This window comes from Tamandua tetradactyla, chromosome 8 (assembly GCF_023851605.1).
Source record: "Tamandua tetradactyla isolate mTamTet1 chromosome 8, mTamTet1.pri, whole genome shotgun sequence".
NCBI lineage: Eukaryota > Metazoa > Chordata > Mammalia > Pilosa > Myrmecophagidae > Tamandua > Tamandua tetradactyla.
In genome coordinates this window covers 3,992,225-4,011,118 of record NC_135334.1, presented here as the reverse complement: position 1 = coordinate 4,011,118, position 18,894 = coordinate 3,992,225, and the positions used below count along the sequence as shown (strand labels likewise).

At 40.3% G+C, this 18,894-nt stretch overlaps 1 protein-coding gene across 3 annotated transcripts in view; it reads left to right on the top strand.

Moving 5' to 3' along the window:
* Window positions 1–18,894, top strand: part of NTM (neurotrimin) — a 1,015,613-nt gene that overhangs the window by 794,698 nt on the left and 202,021 nt on the right. The gene's annotated exons all lie outside the window — the stretch shown is intronic.

Sequence of the window (18,894 nt, the reverse complement as noted above, 5' to 3'; positions counted from 1 at the left end):
AGTATATGTGAAACACTTAGATAAGTGCTTGATCTGGCTGATACCAGTGCTATGCAAGCAGCTATTATTTATTTTAATATAATGTTGCCTTTCTTTTAACTTTTATAACATTCTTTACAATGGACAAATACCTCATTAATTTATTTTCTCAGAAGCTTTAGTCCCCAAGCAATGGGGCTATGATATTTTCTAAATAGCACTCTCTAAATGAATATTTTTTTAAGTAACTCATTGCAGCAGGCATCCAAATGTCTGTTGAACATATCTTACCCAACTGGATGCCAAGGCCCTTGATCCAACTAAATGGCAGGCCCAGTCAGTAAACTCCTCTTCTTGAGGCTTCTACAGCTGATCCTCTTTTTCGGCATGCCCAAGCAAAGGGTTGAAGGACAGTTGTATGAATGGTTACAGCAATAAGGGAAAAGAAGGAAGAATGAAAATAAGCAAAAGGATGAAGGAAAGCTAGCTGTGAGAAGGCAGAAGAAACTAAACCTTGGGTCATGGATAAGAGCTGTGAAGAACAAGAGGGAGTAAGCAACGAGAAGAGGGTGGTATTAGAATAAGGAATGTGGAAAAAGTAGCTTTGACTAGAATTCGTGCCTGTGGGACATTTGAATCCCTCGTGCTGATGCAAAGTTTGGTTATATCAAGTTTTTATTATTTTTCCTTGCTCTTTCTTCCAAAAGGGAAATTGTAATGGTTCTTTCTTGTATTCGTTCTGTAAATGAATGCATTTGAGGTAACTTGTTGCAACCTGCATTTTTAAAGACATAGATCATAGACATGATCAGAATATATCAGAGTGTAACAGTGTAGGTATTGTTATGTTAAACTTTTGTTTTCAGTGTGTGTGTATGTAACGTTTTAATATAAAATAGCTGTTTTATTGTGAAAAGTTGTCAAGAACAATTTGAGATTTACTGATCTATGGGGAGTTTTGAGGAATGTTCCAGAGGCACAATCTAGGGCAGACATTTCCCAACTTCCCCTCACCAGCCCCCCACCTGAACTTATTGTTGTGAGCAGCATATCTAGCAAGGACAAAGAAAGCCTAGGAACTGTGCACTAATACAGACATTTGCCTGAACAAACAGGGCCTTTATTGAGCTGGCAAATGGAAAGAATAGGGAAAAATGCTGAAGGATCCCCAAAAAGAGGACCATGTTTCAGTCCTATTTTTCTCCTAAACCACCTCCTACACATACACCCACACGCTCTTTCCTGCCTGAAGCAAATGGCAGAGTGCCTCACACAAAAATGAACATTTAGCAAATGCTTCTTGAAGCAAATGGCTGGAATTACAGCCGAGAGGTCTTACCTGGGCTCCAAGATTGAAGGTTGAGTATATGGGGGGTGGAGCTGGGAAGAGGCAAGAGGACAGGGGCAATATCAATGTTCACTCATGTCTAAACTAATGGAAAACGTCTAATCCCCAGCTACGTGTTAAATCTGTGACTTAGCTGGATGCCCTCTTAGCATGACACACCACCTCAAGTATTGGAATCTCATCTTGGGCTAATTTTCGAACACTGATGGGTGTATTGATTTGGAAACAAGCTGGGTTAAAAAAGGCATTGGACTTGTTCGTAGACACAGCCCAAGCTAAGCCGCTGTCAATATGCTTGGACTGAGTATTATTGACACTTTAATGAATAGAAGGCCATAGTTTTCAGAGCCAACTTGTCCCCACTCTTGAAAGCAATCAGACAAACTAAATAGAACCAGACTCCCCTATTTCTGTACTGGAAAGAGGATACATCACCACCAAGGATTAAAAAAAAATAGATATATTTATCCTGGGGTTGTTTATTATACTGAACATAAACCCTAATTCCCCCAGCAGAAGCTGACTGTCTGGATTATTTTGAAGTTGCTATTCAACCCTGAGAAGAATGCTACTAGAATGCGAGTTGGACATATTCAAAATGGTATTATGATCTTTTAAAAAGCGCAATAGCAGCAGCAGCAGGAAAAAAAAACAACCTAAATTGATATTCTACCCACGAGTATGTGCATTTATGTATACATAGTCAATTGTATATATCTATATGCATGTATGCATATATATATACCCGCACAGAAGGAAGGTAGCATCATTTTCACAGTATTTTTAAAGTGTCTTTCCCCATACATCATGCATTCCATCCACTTCACTAATTCTTTATACTAGGTCTTGTTTATGGCTGTAATTCAATATGTTTAGCTCCTGCTGACAGCTCCCTTTGCTAGTGCACTCATTCATTCCTTCATTCCTTCATATAGTATATAATCACCAATAAATAGTGCTGGTTACTTGTGACTTGGGTAGGCACTTAGTACATGAAGATGAATAAGAGACTATGCCTGAAGAATTAGCTTCATATCACGTGGTAAAGGCATAACATTTCAATGTGTCCTTTGCTAAATCATTCCCAGAAATTTAGTTTCTGGGAATATAGCTACTATTAACCGAACCCTTCCTAGGCACCAATTTTCTCCAAACACCTCTGGAGACATCTGAAATTAGGTTCTGCCATGCTATCTGATTAGATATTTTAGTAACATTCAGAAATGACCTGAACAAAAATTGAGCTGGTCCTTTTATATTGCAGCCAAAATTTCCAGTGCTGCTAAATACATCTGTTCAACTCTATAGCTCAAGCCCCGTAGTGAGGGGCCTTTCCTCATCTTTTCAAAGTCCCAGCTGTAAGCACCATCTTCAGTTCTTCTAACTCTCAGGACTTCCCTTCCCTGGTGACCAGTTCTGAGTTTTATGCTTTGTTATCTGGGATATTTTAAAAATCTGCTAATCACACTTTGTATCCTGTCAGCAAAGTAAAAAAAAAAAGGTGCAGTTTCTTTTTTGAGTGTGTCTTCTCTTCTTTTCTGGCTCCTGGTTGCTATTAGACCACTTTCTCCCTTTGATTTTTCTGAAGGTAGCTCTGGGGCTGCTTGATTTCTCTTGAATGTTCCCCTGCTGATGGGGGTTGTGGATGGCTCCTGACAGGCCTGGTCAAATGACTGATGTGGGGTTGCAGTCAGTATGGGCTGGGCTGGGGCTGACAAAGCCTGCAATGAGCAGTATAGAGGAGGAAGGGGCAACTGTTAGGCAGAGCATTGATAGTTCCAAGTGGAGTGAGGCTGTATGTCAAAGTGCATGGATCTAAGAGTGGTAATCAAGTGAGAATCTGAAACACAAATCACTTATGGCCAATGTACAATGAGCCTGCAATAAGGAGAGGATGATGCTTCTAATCTGCACTGTCCAATAGCTGATTTATAATAAAATTTAAACAATCTAGTATAAATTTAAAAAATCAGCTCTTCAGTCTCATTGGTCACAAGTGTTTCAGTGACCATATGTGAGCAGTGGTTACTGTATTGAACAAATATAGAGCATCCCCTCACCATAAATGAGGGTCATTATGGGCCAGCAGGGTTAAAGCAAGAAAATGTCCTCCATTGCTTGAGGGGACAGGTGTAATGTAGAAAGCAAAATGGCATTTTGGATAGAGGCTAGGAATAAAATAATATGGTAGTCTAAACAAAAGAAGAAAATTGTTGAAAAGGGTGGAGGTCTTGGTTTCCTTAATCATCTAGAACAGAGAAGAAAGTAAAGTGTCCAAAGATATTTCTGCAGAATAGACATAATTTGGGGACCAATTAAATGTGGGAATGAGGAAGAGGTGCTGAGATTTCTAGCGTGGATCCCTGGGGTAGGTCGATACTATACATCTAAAGCATCATGTGGTTAAACAGGCTGGGTGGTGGAGGTGAATGAGTTCAGATACCTGGATTTCTTGATTTTGAGATTTCTTGAATACTCCATTTATAATGAATTTGTGAAAAGTAAGAAATACCATCAATAGATGTGTATGTCCATTTCTGCAGCCAGAACGTAATCTTTTAGACCAGAGGGAGGGAGATTCAGGTGAGATTTGATCTAATGATTTCTATCCCTTTTACCTTAAGGTTTTCTGCTTTATGAGTTTAATTAATATGCAGCTAATTCTGGGGGTCTAGCTGCATATGTTAACCCCTTCCCTGCCTCTTGATTCTGCTCCTACAAGAAGCCTTTGCACATCAAAAATGCCCATATCCAGTCTCCATGTTCCCTTGAGGAGTCTGAATCTTGGAAAACACAGAACGAATATAATGCTCAGTGGGTCTGAATCATTTTCCAAATTAAGGGCAGCTTGGGGAGACATATCAAAAGTCTTATTTGTCTTTCCAAACACCCAGGTGTGTTTGTCCACTTGCAAAATTGTGCCCGTGGTAGTCTGTAGAATATTAGGGAGGGTTCTCCTTATCTAAACTCTGGAAATGGACTTCTCAGCCCTGAGTGTTATGCCTGCAGGGCTTTAATCTCACTTAGAGGAACACATTTGCATGATAGGGAAAATAGCATATAGCGCTTGTAGAAACAGGGATATTAGTGTAATAATAATAATAAAAGCCTTTGGCCTCTTCATCAGCTTCTCTGGCCTTATCTAAGTCTCTTTATTGTTGTTGGAGCTTCTAATCACTCCCTCCCTTATTGGTGTAAATGAGTTTCCCCATTTCTCCCAGGGCAGAATTAATCTGAAAATCCCTGCCATTATTTGATGGTTAATTACTTGCTTTTTGAAGTTACAGGGCTCTGAATCTCAGGTGAAAAGGGGTAAAAACCAATTTCTATGGGATGGGACAGTAAAGAGGGACAGAAGTCAGGTACTCCATGGAGAAAGGGGCCAGGTCTCAGAAATATCCAGTCCAGGCAAGTGGCTACAAACAAGCTTTAGTAGTACCAGCCTTTCCTTTCCTTTTCATTGTCTCCCTATTTCCACCACCCTCCTCCCATCAACCTGAAACATATAATTGTGCTGCTTTTCAATTCATGATAATTAATTGACATTGTCAAACCCAACTCACTGTTAAGATTAAGGGAATAGGAACAATAACTTTTAATTTCTAGACACTTTTGCCTCATAAACCCTCCTCCCCAGAACTTGAGCAAAAAGAAATTTGAAACCCAAAATATCATTGGGAATAACATGCTCCCATCCTTCTTGACTGGAAGTAGAGATTTCTGTCTCTCCAGCCATGTTGCCTAAAACACAACATGGCCTGCCATCATGATAGATCTCTTATAGAATGTGGAAACCTTTGCAGAAATTAAGTTTCATTCGAGCCACATCCTGTTGAGTCCACAGTGGAGGATAACATCACAGTCCGGCTCTGAGTAGACAGAAGTCACCTTCAGAGTACATCTGAGTCCTTCAGGATTCAATAGTTCTGCATGCTAGTGTGTTACATTTGCCATCCAAACTGCTGTCCAAGTTATTTCTCCTCTTCCTGCCACATTCAAGAAATTGATGAAAATGCACGTTTGCTCTGGTTTAAGACCGCTTCTGAATTTTATAGAACTTTGAAAAAGTCAGGACATTAAATTCTACTGGAAAATTGGAGTATTCCTCAAAGCATCTTGGAGAATGATGTAGAAATGGAGCATTTCACCTGAAGTTGATTTCCAAAATTTAGCTGCTGAGTTGAAGCACCCCAATCCTTCCTGGTGAGTTTTGAAACTTCTTGAGGCAGTTACTGACAATGGAGGGACGAAGTTTGTCAAAGAGGCCAGAACTATACTAACATTTCAGTAAATCCACTTTAAATACCACCTGTCTGCCAAACTAATGGAGTTTATAAGACCAAAGTAATATGAGCAAGTTTGTATAATAAAAGATATATTGATTTAATAATGGCATTTTCAATGCTTTCCAATATGGCTAAAGGAAGGTCTTGGTATTCTCTGACAAATTCGGAAAAATTGACATCTGATTCCTTCTTCCTGGCCAGAAAAGGGACTGACACCAGGGTTCCCTATTTAAGCTCTTTACACCACTCATGGTTCTAGGAGAGCAGAAAGCTCAGATGACACTTGTTGCTTCCCAACAAACACAGAAATTAGTAAGACAGTCAGGGGTCCCAAGGGAATGTCTTTAAGCAGCCATGGAGTTCTTATCCAGTAGGTCATTTTCCCAAGGGAGTCTGAGATGCTTTGGATTTCTGTACCGTAGGGTTAACAAAAGTGGCTATACTTCCTCCTGGATCTTAGATATTCCTGCAGCCCCACAGTGAGAAATATTGTCATTTTCATCTGATGGCTAACATCAGATCCTGAATAGGCAGGGCATATTCCTTCAGACAGACATTCCCATAGTGGTGTCTCCCTGGGGTTAATTCAAGTTGAACTTGAAGCATATATTAATTAAGGATTGCATGAGGTATATTAATGATCTTGGGGTCCACTGGCACAGATGTAGCTAATCCTAGAATATGTCCTCATAGACCCTCATGAACATATTCCTAAAATCTCAGTAGGTAACCCCCATAGGGAGTGTGCCAAGCAGCACCAAGGACAGCACCACCGCCCCCGTGGCTGTGGCTGCTGCCAGGATTCTTATGTGCTCAAATGACTGAAATTCTTGACAATCTTCTCTTCTTGCTAAAAGCAGAATATCTACCTTCTCAGGGTATGGTGAAAAGTTGGCAACCAAAGCTCCTAGTCCATCTGTTTTCAGAATGAGGGTTGTCAACTGGCACCTGATTCCATTTAATGCTATTCTGAAGGCTGGCATTAGGAGCACAAAGCCTCAGAAACAGTCCAGAAGAGACAACTGTATTAACAAGTAACTATCTTTTAAAGCAATAATTAGGATCCCTGTCCACAAAATGCAGCAAACACACTGAAAGGGAGGAATTGAATTTAGCTTCAGGTGCAGGGAAAACTGCGTGGTTAAATTTCACCAGGATAATTCACAGTGAGAATACTTTTTCCAGGTCTGGAGAGGAGATGACATCCTAGACAGAAGCAAAGACATGTCTAAAGTGTGAACGTCTGAAACTGTATGGACTCTGGGGGAAGAGTGATGATACTCAAGATGGTTAGAAAAGTAGGCAGCATCTAGGCTGTAGATGGCCTTGGATGCCAAGGGAAGAGAAGCAACAAGAAGCAATAGGCATTGAGGCCATGCAGGTTTACAATAGACTTGGTTTTCCATGATGCTGTACAAAAACACCACTTCTCCAAGGAAATTTACATTATTTTGTTTTGCAAAGAGGACATATCCAGAAGACTATCAATGGAATGGGAAACAACAGTTCCCAGGGTCAATAGGCCTTGGGGAGAGGGAAGAAGGAGGAAATGATGCAAAGAAAGAACATGTCCAGTCCAAACTGATTCTACATCCTTTGCCTTGTTAAGATACAAAGTCTCTTGTATCCACAAATCCATTTTTAAAATGTTCTAATTTATGTTTTCCATTGTAGCGTCAGTAAAGATTATGTTTCTAGGAACAATTCTGCAGTTTAGCTAAGGAACATTTTTGTATGTACTAGCAAATAAAGGGTATGATATGGACACCTCTGCTCTGTCTTTGGGAGGATTCCACCACAAAGGGTGATAAGAGTCCCCATGGAGAAACCACAACTTCAGCTGTGTTCACATCCCACAGCAGTCATGTCCCTTCAATACCCAGAGCCCCTTCTCACTACAAACGAAGAGCCCAGGTGTTTATGAGAACACTTTGCATTTCCAATATCTCCAAGCTAATTTAGGATTTAAGGTGTCACCACTTGGAGTATATCTTAAGATTTATATTACTATTGAACTTTGTGGAAAATTGATGTCTAATGTTGGTATGAAACCTAATTGGCTTCTTCTAGAGTTCATCTCAGTCTTGAGATACTCTGGAGTTGTTGGAGCACAGCATTTTACTTTTGAGAGATCTTCATTTAATGTTATTTGAGAAAGAATTTATTGATTTAAAATTAGGACAGTTTAATTTGGTGGCATGTTTTTCTTTATGTCTCAATTATATATTCATGTCTTTGTGGTAAACTCAGCTGGTAGGGGGATTAAGAATTCAAAATAGAGGATTTTCACTTGGCAAATAGCGCTTTCTACTGTGATTAATTAGGAGTGTGCACAATGAATCCTGTGTTTGCTGCCCAGTGGGGATTGAATAACTTAGTAGAAAGAAGTAAATTTGAAGATTTAGGCATCCTGGGTTCCAATCTCAATCTTGAAAATAATTGCCTGGAAAAATGCCCTACTTCTTTTATCTATTTCTGATTAGACAACCTTGATAGAAATGTTTTGATACATTCAATAATCTGATTTGGAGAAATGTGCCAAAGAGATGCAAGCAAGCACAACACCACTACATATTAATATCCTTCATTTTTGGAATCAGTTACCAGAAACAATGATTTCCAAATCTCACTTCCTTTTGTCCTATTTTGGTTCCTTTAAATGAATACAATCCCTTCTTAGGAATGCAAGCATTTTCTGTGGCTAAGGAGGATCCCCATTCCCATGAATTTGGCTGGATCACATCCCATTTTCTCCATCCTGATTCATTCCCCTGAAGTGTGATGCTTCCTTGCTTTCTTACCTTCCAACCCAGTGCTGTTCCTCAGCTCTTTTGTCACCACCTCCCCTGCTCTCACGATTCCCTCTGGACATAAATGATGATTGTCTATGAACCTGGACTTCAAAGAGGGTACAGTTGTGCCAACCTTGACCCTCAATCTGCAAACAAGGATAGCCAGGACCTTTCTTTGCACACCGAGAAAGGGAGGTCAGAAATGCTGATTTTTGTCTCTTTTACTTATACTTAGACTACCTTATTGAGTATTGAAAAAGTTGGAAAAAATCCAAGGATCAAGAAGATGGGGTGCTTACAGGCAGGGCAAATGATGGAGCTAGGCAATAATTAAATTTAAAAGTGGAGCTTCTGTGACCAAGCCAGTTATGAGTATCCCAGGTCTACAAGAGAGAGGTCTTGCCCTAGCTAGGTAACAGGACTTGAGAGCCTCCTAAGGACAAGCCAGTAGAGGTCTTTTTAAATGAATGGATTGACAGTTCAGCTCCTTAATGTTAAATTTAAAATATGACACCTAATCTGCCCACATTCTTTCTGCTCCCCACTACCCATCTCTTCTCAAGTTGCATCCAGAGTGATCTTTTCTAACCTAAGTCTGCTGTACCCCAGGACTTCTTATCTTGAAGGCTGATTTCTTCTGGTCCAGGTATCTCCTCTCTTAGTTCACAATTGCTCCAACTTCACATTCACACTTGCCTTTCTTTTTCTTTTCTTGCTTGTTCTGGTCACAGGCCCTTTGCACATTCTTTCTACTCTGCCTGAAATTCGTTTCCTCTTATCACCCAGTAAACTTTATTTATCCTCCAAACATTAATTCTAACACCACCTCCTTAGGGAAGCCTTCCTAGAACCTCTTGACTTAGTTCAGCCATGCCAACCCCCCCACTTCTTTGTGGTCCTTGCCACAGAATAATTTGGCATTTGTTTGTGTGATTATTGATTGCGTGATTGCCCTGATAGACTACAGGTAGAGTTCATTCTTCTCCCTCTAGTACCTGGAGTTTATAGGGACCTCAGGGTCTGTTTGTTGGGTAATGATAGGGCCATAAAGTTTCTTCTTTTAGTTTTTCTCTTAATCACTAAACAAAATCATTCACTCTGTTTTGAAACTGGCTGTAGTAGGCTGAATAATGACTTGCAAAGATATTAGATCCTAATATTTAGAATCTGTATTACCTTATGTCTGTGCGGATGGGATTGAATTAAGGGTCTTGAGATGGGAGATTACCCTGCTGGTCCTTAACTGCAATCACATGTATCTGCATAAGAGGAAGGTAGAGGAATATTTGATATAGACACAAACAGAGGTAAAAGTGATGTGAAGATGAAGCAGGATTTAAAAACGCTCATTTTGAAAATTGGAGTTATGGAACCATGAGCCAAGGAATGTCAGCAGCCAGCAGAGGCTAGAAGAGAAGGTCCAGACTCTCTCCTAGAGCCTCCAGACGGAACATGGCCCTGCTGACCCATTGTTTTCAGCCCAGTTAGAGTGATTTCTGATCTTAGACCTCCAGAACTCTGAAAGGACAACGTTCTGTTTTTTAATCCAATCAGTGTGTGATAATTTGTTATGAGAACCACATGAAACTAATATACCAGCTGTCAGTGTTGAATCTCTGGTGATTGGAAGAGGACAAAACTGGTATTTCAAATCTGCCAGAAATTTAAGCTTTGTCATTGTGAGAATTGAAGTAAGACTCACCTTCGGGGTGGACTCCTTTTTATCAGCATTTTTTAAAGGAGTCTTTTTAAGGTACCTTCAGGAGATGATTAAATAACCCAATTTAAATTGACAAATAAATGTCAATTCTAAGACTATACTGTCTGAAATTGAGAAGAAAAGAGGCTGTCCCAGGACACTGAAAGATGGGAACAAAGCAAGGAAGAACAGCTTAACAAAATATGATTTTAAGGTGAGGAGACAGATAATGGTGCCTAGCATTGGGCCATGAGATCTTGTTTTGGGAGCATGGGGCTAGAGTTGAAGATAAAATTGCAAAGTGATCTCTTATTAACTGGGGTAGGAATGGCTAGTGTTTGGGCTTTCTCTTCACAATAACCAAAAGGTGGAAACAACCCAAGTGTCCATCAACAAATGACTGGATAAACAAAATGTGATACATGTACACAATGCACACATGTTTTTTTATTCAGCAATAAAATAAGAAATGAAGTTCTTTCTGAGACATGCTAATAAATTTATGAACTTTGAAGACATTATGACAAGTGAAATAAGACAGACAAAATTGACGAATTCTGTTGCATTTCACTTATATGAAATACCTGGAAGCAGCAAACTCATAGAGACAGAAAGTTGATCAGAGATTATCCTGTGAGCGGAGGAGGGGTAAGGGGGGAATTATTGTTTTGTGGGTATAAAGTGTTTGTAAAGTCTAGAAAGTTTTAAATGAAATTAATTTAAAAATACAAGATAAGACAAGATAAAGCACCAGGAGAAACAGGAAAAGTATTTGGAAGTAGTAATGGGAAGAGCATGTTCAGAGAAAAGTTTGATATCAAACAATGCCTGTTAGACCACCCATTCCTGCTGCCTGCCTCAGAGTCTCCCAAGGACCTCTATAGCTTAAAAAAAAGGTGGAGATTTCTTCCCCAGACCCGTTGGACCTGAACCCCCAAGTGGAGATGCAGGTAGGGGGAATCCTTATGGGCCAGCGATTGGAAACCACAGGTTCCCCAATTAAAGGCAAGAGGGGGTCATAAATCAGAGATCAGATCAGGGACATTTCTTATATCAGATTCTAAATTATCTTCATAGACATTAGTAGGATTTTGTCAAATTAAATAAGTGGGCTTGTCCCATGGATCTAAACTGTAATTTGACTGCCATCTCCCTGAAATCATGGCTATACTGTTGTTCATATGATAAATAGGAAGCAAAGACAAAGGAAGAGCCGCTCCCCTAAGCAGATCAGTACAATCTTACCCAACATTCTTGTACTTTATTTTAAGTAGTTTCTTAAGGGTTAGGATTAGCAATCTTCATTGCTGCATACTAAGATTTTCAGAGTCTTTTAATTTCTCTCTGTAGACAGGGCAGCATTCAGCTTGCTGGATACCCATACAGGGCATATTTTGGAAATTCCCTTACCTACTTCTGGGGCTCATATGATGCATGAGTTTTCCATGCTAAAGCTTCCTTAGATTTAGAGTGAGTTTTACTCCATGGGTGATAGGTAATATATAGGGGAAATGCAGGAAGGGACAGCCCAGGGTACTCAGAAATCCAGAAAGCTGGTATATGATTGAGTAAAGAAGCATTTGTCCCAGGGCATACCTGAAAAAAAGGGGTCTTTAGCCTTAAATCAATCCTTCATTCATTCATGAATCAAGTAATTATGTATTTGCCCCTGAGTGTAAGGCATCATGCTAGACTCTGGGGGTAGACAGAAGAAGAGCAGATGGCTTAGTTTGCTAGAGTTGCCATGGCAAATTACCAAAGATGAGTTGGCTTAAACAACAAGAATGCATTGACTTACAGCTCTGGAGGCTAGAGGTCTGCAATCAAGGTTTCAACAGGGCCATGCTCCCTCTTAAAGGGGGGATCCATTCCAGGCCTTAACCATAGCTTCTGGTGGGTGGTTGGCAATCCATGGCCTCCCTTGGTTTGTGGCAGTGTAGTTCAATCTCTCACTCCATCAAATTGCCATGTCTCTTTCAGTCTCCATCTCTCTGTCTGAGTTGAAATTTCCTCTGCTTATAAGGACACCAGTGATATTGGAATACAGCCCACCCTGCTCCAAATAAGTTCACATTTATTGAAATAGGGGTTAGAATTTGAACATTCCTTTCTAGGGGACAAAATTAAATCCATAATATCTACTCCTAAAGTAATAGCATTTTGGTAGGTGTCAGCATCAGTCAGAGCACAGGAGATTCTTCTTCCTTAGAGAGCCCCAGGAATCTTCCAAATGGGAGATTTGCCCAAGGTCAGAGATGAATAGGATGAGGCTGGTGAAGAAGAGGAGGTGAACTGCTCTAGACAGAATTAACAGCATGGCACCTTCAGACACCCGAGAGGCATCTGTGTAGCTGTGAGATAATGAAGAGGAGATGTAGTGCTGGAGGGTGAACAGAACCCAAGCCACAAGGACTTGTCTGCAGAGGTTGAAATTTCTCTTAAGTGCAATAGGGGCCAAAATTAGGGGAGGGCAGAATTTATTTGGGAGTCCTTACATGGTTTCTGCTTTGAAAAGAGTGTATCTAAGAGTAAAGCAAAGGAGAAAAGGCCCTCTATGATTTACTATCCTTGCCTAGTTCTGTCCTCACACCCCCACTCACCAAGAGCTTCCCCTGTGTTAAGAAGAGGGAATGCAAAAGCTCAGCCAAGCCATATACTGAGATTTATCCTCAAGTGAGATTTAGATTGTTGACAGATTCTTCAATTTGGCTCCAGTGTGTACCATTTAAAATATCAGCTGAGTGGGTATAGAAATGGATATGCAATTCTCCCCATCCTCCAAGAAGATATGCTCTCCCCTCTGGGCTATTTTCCATCTGTCTCTAACAGTCTGATTTTTATTTGGTCATACCAGCTCATTCTTTTGATTGTTGCATGCTCTTTTGGCTGTCTTCTGCCTATCACAGGTTTCCATTTTTTCTCTTTTTCCTTTTAATCCTGTTCTATTTTACTCTCTTAGTAGTTCTTTTGTCTGGTACATCCATTCTCTCAATCCTCACCAGTGCTGTGCTTCACATTGACCTTTTGTTCCCTGTTCCCTGCCCTCACCGGTTCATGTGCTCCTTGTTCTAATATTTAATGGAATCTTCTTTTCTCTCTCTATGTTGTCTTTTTCTCCTCTTCCCCTTTCCCTTCTTTTCATGGGTATCCTATTATCCTTCCACGTCTCTCAATTTCTCTATTGTCTCCTTCCTTCCCATTAATAGCTCCATATTCCCCATCCATCCATCCTCTCCCTCTCCTGCAGGCTCTGCCATCACCCATACCTGACCATGGGCTGGTTCTCTCAACAGCACCCATGGCCTTCCCTCCAATACCAGGAGCTCATGTCATCATGGCGGAGAGTATAAGATAAGCAGATATGCCTTTTTTTTCCATTTCACTCAATAAGCACATTCTGTAGTTGAGCTGCTATTTCACTCATAATGTATCATTTTCCCACAGGGAGCCTGCATCCAACCCTAGCTGAGATTTTTACTCTGCATGGCATAGGGAAGGAAGACGGGTCATATAAGATTTTTTTTCTTTTGTCCCCAATGTGCTGTTTGTGGAATGTTTGCATATTTACACAGGGAAATTTACATCTGTTTATGAGCTAGAAGTATTTCAAAGCTAATCATTGACTTTTTGGATATGTGACATTTACCCGGAAGCAAAGGTGGGGGCTGCAGTGGGAGAAGGGGTTTGATGTTGGGCCTGGGGCTGCTGGAATAATTTGGGAGAAGGGGCCATTACAGAAGAACTTATACTTTATTTCATTTACTCCAAGAGAATGAGCAGATGTGAAAGGACTACTCACCAGACATGCTGTGGCCCCTCCTCTGCTTCATGGAAGCTATGAGTTGGAGAGTGGCTAGAGCATATTGGCAGTAGTGCAGTCCATTCCTTGGCCTGATCTAGCTGTTGACAGACAAAGGCAGGAAACAGAAGATTCCTGAAGCAGTGCAGTGGCTCCAAGACATGCCTAGAGCATCTTCCTCTCCAGGCAGGAGTGCTCCACTGGGCACAATAAAGACTCTGGGGTGTCCCTAGCTGTTCTAATAGCAAGAGATTGTAAACTTAGCTTCTCATCTCACAGCATTATTAGTCAACTTTAGGAAAGCAGGAGTGGGCAGGCTTTCATCATGCAATATGATAATGTAATCATCAATAATTATAGCTATACCTTATTGAAACCTGACTAGGTAGTAGCCAAAATTTGGACCAAACACTTGACATTTGATTTCTCATTTAAGGCACAAATGCAATAGATCCTATTACTCTTATTTTAGAGATGAGGACAATGAAACCTAGTAACTTTGGGAGGTCCCATTTTAATAAGTGGCAGATTTGGAGTCTTAACTTAGGCAGTCTGACAAAAACTAGGGTCATGGATTCATGACTAGGGTCAATGAATGTCAGAGGACTGGATCCCAGTTAGGAATGGGCTTTGCAAGCATGAAGCATAGGTTTAAATCATTTGGGAGCTAGGATCTACCTTAGAAATCAGCTGGGCAACCATTCTTAACCTTGTTGCACATTAAAATTACTTGGGTCATTGTTAAATAATATCAATTTTGATGACACCCCCTGGAGATTTTGACTCAGTTTATTTGGGATAAGTAATATTTTTTAGCACTCCTAGTGTGTTTCTATTTTTCACCCATTTTGAGAACTACTGTTCTAATATTAGAAGTGGGAAAGCAGACAAAGTTTGAGTGGTCAATCCAAGGTTGCACTACAGGTTAAACACAGTTCTGGGGAACAATCCAGCTCTGCTGGTTCCAAAGTGTCGGCACAGGTTGGGGCTCTTCCTGCTTCCCCAAGTTCTCCTCAATCTCATCACCAGAGTAGAGGTGAAGGCATTTATATTGCTCATGATAGCACTTATTCTAGAAATTAAATAGGCACTTATTACATAGAATTATTATTTTCAGAAAGTATGATTATTTTCACCATGTTTCCAATGTCATCCAGCAAGGAAGCCATGGTAGGTAGAGCTTACTATCTAGAGAACTTGTGTCTTGGCTTGTGTCATGCTGCTTCTTCACCCCACTAGTCATCCACAGCTTCCCCTCTCTTACTGGTCTCCATGCCTTAGACTTCTGTTCTTCTCACTTGGGCAAAGGATGACCAGAGACATACCCAAACTGATGGCCTCCACTATTGCAGTTTCACTAATGACATTTAGATCTTTCTATCCAACACCAGCAAAGCTACACCTGTAGGAGCATAATAGAATTTCCTCCTGAACATTCCACAATACGTTTAGAATTTAAAAATCATCTTACTCCACCTCCCTTACTCTACATTATTCTTGTCTTCTGCATTAGCTATTTCATGCCCCTTGGCCAGGATAGAGAACTAGAGGATGTGCTTCTTCTCTATGTATAGATGTCCTCATCCCATTACTTATTTGATTTGCTAGTATCCCATGTTCATAGTTCTTTTTCTTCACAGTCACTGCCTTGGTTCAGGCCTTTATCCCATCAACCTGACAGACTGCCTTGTAGACAGTTTCTGTCCTGCACTATGCACCCTACTCTCATGGCCATAGAATTTCAACCTCACAATGACTTTGGTCCATTTATAACAGTATATTTTCATTTTGTAGATGAGGAAGCATACGTTTAGAGTTAGTAAAATCTTGCTCAAGTTCATGAAGCTTCCAAGTGGAGGAACAGGACTTGAACCCTTCTATGCTATTTGAAAAAAACCAAGAAATGGTCCTTTTCCTTCCCCAGAAGGTTGAACTCTCATTCTACTTCCTCAGAAGCATCCTCTTGCAAGAGGTAATGCTTCTTACAGAGGAGCATCTTTTTCTCTTATTTCTTTTGGGTTTCCCTGTTTCTTCAGCAATGTTGATTTCCCTGCATTTTCATAATATATCATGCTTTAATTTAATTTATTTAGTGCTATAGTACAGTGCCCTGAGCACCTCAAGAGAAGCGAAGATTTTATAAATAAAATTATTATTACGGTTGCTCTGATAGCTGCCCCTGAGCTATTTAGTAGATATGTCAATTACTCTCAGTGTTGAAAAATTTCACCTAAAGCCTTTATGGTGCAAGCTTCCTTTGGCTTTTGCTATTCTATCTTGCTTGTTGTGGTTTTGACACAGTCTTGTAGCATTTCTGCTTACTATCCCCATCACAGTTTCACAGAAAGCACCTCAGCTATAGCTACATGTAATCTATTCTGGAGGACTTGACCTGGTTTCTCTAAACTTTTTGAATCACTGAGGTTCCAAATCCGACTTGTTAGACCCATAATGTCAGTTTTGCAGAGAGTTGACCCTTGTTGCCCAGTTCGTGTTAAATAAGACTTCATTAGCTATTAGTCTGTGTCAGAAATCTCTCCTGGACTCTCTAGAACTGTATTATTAATTGATCAGAATATTATTTGGCACCCAGGATTTCAGGACTGTAAACTGCTAGGCTTGTGCAGACAAAAATTGTGTCAAGGTCTTAAAAGTTGGGGAGATCCAAATGAGGGGAGTAAGATGAGAGTAGCTGTTATGGACCATCATTTCTAGCATCAAGGCTATTTCCTGAAGCTCATCTGCTACTCCACAACCTCAGAGCACCTCACTAGCAAGAAATGTGGGAGAGCCACTGACATCTATTTTTAGAATGTCTGTGACTTGTTGAGGACTTTACAACCCAGGCTACAATTTCTCCATGGACATGTCCCATGTTATTGGACTTGACGTTCCCTCTCCTACCCCCATCCCAGCATGCTCCTTTTCCATTCTGTTTTGCCCCCCTCTTTTCACCACATTTCATTCATTTATTCATTCAATGAAAGTGAAGCAAGCACTTGAATTCTGTACCAATTAGATGACTGGTATAAACAATGATGAGTAAGACTGGGCTAGTTCCATATTCCATTTGCAGTTTGGATGCTTCACATCTCTTTTTATCTTGACTTGCCTTCCCCTCAAGCATCTTTTTTTTCATATTTTACAGATGTATTAAGTATTTCTGTAAAAGTTTCCTAATTAATCAGGAACAATGCACTTTGCTATCTCCATTCTGTGGCTTTTAGAAAACAAGTGGTTGTAATGAATCTGTCCATTACAGATGAATTCATTCCCATTCAAACGGTGGCTGTCACATACCTTGCCTGAGGCTTCTTCTGTTATGAGAAACATATTGGCTTCCCAGCCATACTCAGAGTCTTAGATGAAGGGAAGGCACAAAATAACTTGAAAGAATTTATTGTATTAGATGTGGTTACCATGCATAGCTCCAGTAATAGGAAACACACTGAGTTTGTTCAAGGTGGATAGGCACAACCTTGGCTCCTGGCAAGGTAGGAGTTGTTGGATATCTAATAATTACTAATTATTTTACCTTATAATCATAGAAGAATCTAAAACTTTTACCTAGCTGTCTAAATCAGTGAGAAATAGGCAAAATGAAGCATCTTTTGCCCCCAAAGGGAAGAATAACTTCTGATGAAAAATAACTAATTGGAAATATTCAAATTGCTAAAAAAGGTAGCAAGGAGAGATGTCTAAGGGAACTCAATTTTTTAGCAACTCAGAAATATCTTGCAATCCATATAGTAATCAAGTAGAGTCCAAGTCACCTTCCCTTCCTGGATCCATTATTTTCAAGATAAACTAATCAGTCAGTGGCAATTTGCATCCCTACTAAGTACAAGCCACCCTGCAGGATGCCACTTGTGCTGAATCAGTATATTTCATCACAGTTCCTCATTTCATGATGAGTTAGGCTGGAGTAACTCTCACGATCATATGTCACCTCTCTGGGATAGAGATTCAATTCTAGGCCCATCTTTTACCTACCGCTTATCTAAATAGAATGCTGCTAATGATTGGATTGTGTTTCCCCAACAGATATTTTCATGACCTAACCCCTAACCTGGAGAATATGAACTTATTTAGAAGTAGGATCTTTGAATATGTGATTAGTTAAGATGAGACTGAGCTATATAAGGATGAGCCTGAAACCAAGATGACCTGTATCCTTATAAAAATAAGAAACTTGGACAACACAGACAGAAACTAGGTAGAAAGCCATGTGAAGAGGTGGAGGCTGAGATTGGAGTAATGCAAATACTGGCCAATCCAACACCTAGGATTGCTGGCAAACACCAGAAGCTAAAGTAAAGAAGGTATTCCCCTAGAGCTTTCAGAGAGAGAGAGAGTGTGTGGTCCTGCTAACACCTTGACTTTGGACTTCTGGCCTCCAAAACTGTGAGAAGATATACTTCCCTTATTTTAAACCATGCAGGTCATAGTACTTTGTTACTGCAGCCCTAGGAAAGACAAACATGAACTGTAGTAGCCTTCTTGATGGGTCAAGACAACATTGGGTTGCTAATTGAAGGCTGACTCGATCCATTTGCCCTCACTCTACTGGATACCTAATATCACTATCATTGCAATTCTGTACAAATCCTCTAATAAAAATGGCCAGAAATCCCACGAGATAACAGAATAGGAATCAATGGGACCTGTGACTGACTGCATGCCAGGTCCTCTTGTCAGCCTAGTCTCCAATCCGTCCTGCCATCTCAATCTCCTCTGGGACTAAGATGTTTGAAAACAGTGCAGCAGCCTCATCTCACAGGCAGTGTTTTTCTCCATCATTTGCTTTATTAAATATTGATTTTATGTTGCATTATTAAATCTTAAGTCCAGAGTATAAATTCTGTCTGATACTTTAATCTGGCTCTCCTCAGTTTTTGGCCTTTAGAACTGATTTTCAGGCCAGCTCTCCTGGGGAATCTTTAGTCAACTCAGAACCTGAGAGAAACCCATCTTGCAGAAATGGGAGGGCC